The sequence below is a fragment of the Myotis myotis genome, unplaced genomic scaffold (genome assembly GCF_014108235.1).
Source record: "Myotis myotis isolate mMyoMyo1 unplaced genomic scaffold, mMyoMyo1.p scaffold_m19_p_2, whole genome shotgun sequence".
Lineage (NCBI taxonomy): Eukaryota > Metazoa > Chordata > Mammalia > Chiroptera > Vespertilionidae > Myotis > Myotis myotis.
In genome coordinates this window covers 106,934,860-106,940,093 of record NW_023416324.1, presented here as the reverse complement: position 1 = coordinate 106,940,093, position 5,234 = coordinate 106,934,860, and the positions used below count along the sequence as shown (strand labels likewise).

At 38.6% G+C, this 5,234-nt stretch overlaps 1 pseudogene; it reads left to right on the top strand.

Moving 5' to 3' along the window:
- The window catches only part of LOC118677366, a 9,629-nt pseudogene extending 7,172 nt beyond the window's left edge, over positions 1-2,457 (top strand).
- Positions 2,458-5,234: the final 2,777 nt, after the last annotated feature.

The window sequence follows — 5,234 nt, the reverse complement described above, 5'->3', positions numbered from 1 at the left end:
AAAACAACAGCAAATAAATAAACAATCCAATCAAAAAGTGGGCAGAGGACCTAAAAATACACCTCTCCCAAGAAGACATACAACCAATTATATATGAAAAGATGTTCAACCTCACTGGCAGTTAGGGAAATGCAAATTAAACCTGCAATGAGATACCACCTTACACATGTTAGAGTGGCCATTATCAATAAGACAAGTAACAATAAGTGTTGGAGAGGTTACGGAAAAAAGGGAACCCTCATTCACTGCTGGTGGGAATGTAGACTGGTACAACCACTATGGAAAGCAGTCTGGTGATTCCTCAAAAGATTAAAAATAGAGTTACCATACAACCCAACAATCCCACTCCTGTGTATATATCAAAAAAACTTGAAATCACTTATACACAAAGATATATGCACCCCTATGTTCATTGCAGCATTATTCACGGTTGTCAAGACTTGGAAACAAATAGCCAAAGTGCTCTGAGATAAAGGACTGGATAAAAAAGATGTATATATATACACAATGGAGTATTGCATGGCTATAAGAAATGATGAAATAGCGTCATTTACAACAACATGGATGGACCTTGAGAACATTATGTGAAGTGTATTCAGACAAAATAGCTAAGAACTATATAATTTCACTCATATGTGGAATATAAAACTGAAACTTATGAACACGAACAGCAGTGTGGTGGTTGCCAGAGGGAGGAGTGTGACGGGAAAAAGGGGTTCTAATATGAGGGGACAGGAGAAGATTTCATTTTGGTTGGTGGGCACATGGTTCTATATACAGTTTTGTAACTTAGTAATCCACACATGAAATCTATATGTTCATGTTGACTAATGTGACCCCAATAAAATTTAATAAAAAATAAATAAATTAGTTTAAAAATAAATAAATAAAGCACTTAAAAATTAAAGTCTATTCATGTTGATAATGGACAAAAAAAAAAAAAAAATGAAGACCAAAACATTTAATGTTCTGGAAGACTGATTTATTTACTTGTCAGTGAACAACATCCATTACTTGCATTTGATAAAGCTAGAAAAGAAATAGGAGTGAAGATTATAATGCTCAGAAGTAGAAATAAGAAAAACATATAGTACAATGAGGCAAGTAAAGCAAAGAGTAAGAAATATTTCAGAGACTGTTCCAGCACTGGCTGGAAAGTCATAGTCAATTATCACTAAGATCCCTCCTACCAATGAGGTTCTGTGATTTTTTTTTTAAAAAAAAGTAAACAATTGCAATTATGTTACAGTAAATATATAAATAAATTTAAGTAACATAACTTATCTAAGCTTTGTAAAATAGGGAAAGTACAAAAATATGGTAAATACTCATTTGAATTTTGAAGGAGGGAGGGCCTTGAGTTGTTAGTTAAATTATTTTTCTTCCATATTATTTTGTATTTCATTATCTTATTTCATGGACTGATACACTTTCAATTAGAACATCTAACATGACAAATATTCTTGTTAAATAGTTATCATAGCCGAAACCGGTTTGGCTCAGTGGATAAGAGCGTCGGCCTGCGGACTGAAGGGTCCCGGGTTCAATTCCGGTCAGGGGCATGTACCTGGGTTGCGAGCACATCCCCAGTGGGAGATGTGCAGGAGGCAGTTGGTCGATGTTTCTCTTTCATCAATGTTTCTAACTCTCTATCTCTCTCCTTTCCTCTCCGTAAAAAATCAATAAAATATATATAAAAATATAGTTATCATAAATTGGTGATCCTGTGCCATGGTATCCTCCAGGAAGTTTTTCGTGAGGGGAAACTGGAAGATGAATGGGCAGAAGATGACTCTGGGGGAACCCATCACCACTCTGAAGGCGGCCAAGGTGCCAGCTGACACAGAGGTGGTTTGTGCACCTACCACTGCCTACATTGACTTTGTCAGGCAAAAGCTAGATAGATCCCAAAATTGTTGTGGCTGCCTCTGGGGCCTTTACTGGAGAGATCAGCCCTGGCATGATCAAAGAGCCACATGGGTAGTCCTGGGGCACTAAGAGAGAAAGCATGTCTTTGGTGAGTCAGATGAGCTGATTGGGCAGAAAGTGGCCCATGTCCTGGCTGAGGGACTTGGAGTGATCACCTGCATTGAGGAGAAGTTAGATGAGAGGTAAGCTGGCATCACTGAGAAGGTCGATTTTGAACAAACCAAGGATATCGCAGATAAAGTGAAGGACTTGGAACAAGGTTTTTCTGGCCTATGACCCTGTGTGGGCCATTGGTACAGGCAATACTGCAACACCCCAATAGGCCCAGGAAGTACATGAAAAGCTCCAAAAATGTCTTAAGTCCAATGTCTCTGATGCAGTGGCTCAGAGCACCCACATCATTTATGGAGGTTCTGTGATTGGGGCAATCTGCAAGGAGCTGGGAAGCCAGATTGACGTGATGGCTTCCTCATGGGTGGTGCATCCCTCAAGCCTGAATTCGTGGACATCATCAATGCCAAACAATAAGCCCTAAATCCATCACCCTACCCTTCCTGCTATGCCAAGGACTAAGAAGCTCAGAAGACCAATAACTGCTCATCCCTCTCCCCACCCCCACACATGCTACCGATAGTATAACCTGCCCCTTCTGGTGGCCTAATCCAAACTGTACTTCCCCTTCACCATTTACACCTGTAATGGTTGGAACAATCCCTTTTCCACTTACTATGATAATTGGAACAAAACATCTCACCAAGGTGGCTTCTCCTTGGCTGAGAGGTGGAAGGGGTGAGGTTTGCTCGTGGGTCCCCTCAGTACCCACTGAAAGCAAAAAAGAGAAGCCATCCTCCTCTCCCATCTAGTATATGGGGACAAGGGCTGGGAAAGAGCCCTATCCTCCACCTGAGGCCAGGGGTGCTGTTCTCCTCCCTGGTGCCAACACCTGTGTGTTGTGTATGTGAGCAGTCACACTTGGGGGTGGGAATAAACATCTGACATAAAAAAAAAGTTATCGCATACTTTAAAACTTTCTAGAATATTGCTATTTTAATTTGGCTTGTAGGAAAGACTATAGAGCTACAAAATATAGACAACATGATACAATGGATGAAGAGATATAAGTAGAGGTGAAAATTGGAGAGAAAAGTAACAGCAATATTCACATCAGTCTTCCTTCCTTCCTTCCTTCCTTCCTTCCTTCCTTCCTTCCTTCCTTCCTTCCTTCCTTCCTTCCTTCTCTCTCTCTCTCTCTCTCTCTCTCTCTCTCTCTCTCTCTCTCTCTATCTATCTTCTCTCTCTCTCTTTCTTTCTTTCTCTCTCTTTCTCTCTCTCTCTCTTCTCTCTCTCTCTCTCTCTCTCTCTCTCTCTCTCTCTCTCTCTCTTCTTTCTTCTTTCTTTCTTTCTTTCTTTCTTTCTTTCTTTCTCTGTCTTCTTTTTTTAAATCCTCACCAAGAATATGTCTTTGTTGATTTTAGAGAGAGAGGAAGGGGGAGAGAGAGATAAACATCAATGTGAGAGAGAAACATTGATTGGTTGCCTCCTGTATGTGCCCTAACTGGGGGATGGAACCCTCAACGTGGGTATGTGCCCATCAAACTTATAACTTTTTGGTGTAGGGTGTGACACTCCAAACAACTGAGCAACCTGGCCAGGGTGAGGCATTTTTATGTAAAGACTCCCAGGTGATTCTGATGAATAGCATTAAGTTCGTTTCAGAATAACTGAGCCACGGGTAATTCAACAACTTAACTTTGGTTAACCTTCATATTCAGCAATACTACTAGATGTATATGCATAATACCCTAAAGTACACATTGTGGTTCTGAAAAAATGTGTCCCATGATCATATGCATGTCAGCACAGTAAAACTATCAAACGAAAGAAGGTTTTTAACAGTTTAATGCTGTGTTTTTAAAACTTGATTATGAAACTTTTTAGTAATGTTATACCAATTTTCTTCCTATTAAATTAGTTTCCACAGAAACAATGCGAATAGAAAATCATGTTACAGGCCCTCAAATAGAACTGTGTTGACCTGAAAAATAAAGTATTTTTCACTTAGCCACTTTTAACCCAGCAACTCAATCATTAACAACAGAGTCAAGATAGTCTGAAAGATGTTTATTCTTGAACCTGTTTCTCTTCCACTAGAACATAATCTTCAGTGTCAAAATAACCACAAAGTCATTCAAAAAAGCAAAATTACAGTTGCCTCTTTCAACTTTTAGCTAAGAAGTACCTTCAAAGCACTGTTTCCAGAATAATCCAGGGTATTAAAAACAACATCTACCCCATAGAACCCACAAGTAGAACACAAAGTGTTTAGGAACTTAATGAGAAAGTAAAGGGTTTTGTTTTTTGTTTGTTTTTTAAATCTCACCTGAGGATATTTTTTTCCATTGATTTTTAGAGAGTGGAAGGGAGAGGGAGAGATAGAGAGAAACACTGATGTGAAAGAAACACATCAACTGATTGCCTTCCGTATGCCCCCGACCAGAGCCAGGAGCCTGCAATCGAGATACTTGCCTTTGAACGGCATCGAACTCAGGACCCTTCAGTCTACAGTCCGATGCTCTATCCGCTGAGCCAAACCAGCTGGGCCAAGGGTTTTGTTATTGTTGTTCATAAATTTTATTTAAAAATATCAATTTTGTTGCTCCACAGCTTAAGGTTTACTAAATTAGAAATATATGATTTTTAAGTTACATGTATTGTAAAAATCAAAAATAATATACCAGAAGCAGAATATTTCTGAAATATGTGTTGATCCACATTCCCCAGAGAGCAAAGATCTTACTACTTTCCACCAGCAACACTTCTTTGCTCTTATCTTGGATACCACATTATGTAGTGTTTCAAAGCAACAGCTTTTTACGTTTCTGCCATGGTCAGCAGGTTTTATGTAGCTTGCTTTTATATACACATTTCTGAGTCTTCTTTGGCTGTGCTTTTTTTTTGCTTTCATTTTTGTTGTTTTTTTGTTTTTGTTTTGTTGTTGTTGTTGTTTTTTCCCCGTGTGGCTTCTACTTTTTCACAGTTATATGAAGGTTACTCTTTTCTAGATGCTGGTAAATAAATGTGATGCCATATTTCTTGCTGTTCTACAGCTTCCATGAGAGAGGTACCTTTAAAGCACTGTTACCAGAGTATATAGTTCTTCCTTTTTGAGGAAATAAATTTTTAGTGTCTGATCTGTTTTTTTGTTTGTTTGTTTGTTTTTAAATCTTGTATCTTTGAAACTGAGATATTGTTAATCAGGCTTTACCTTATTTATAAAACTTCCAAGAAAGTCGGAAATTTTCAAA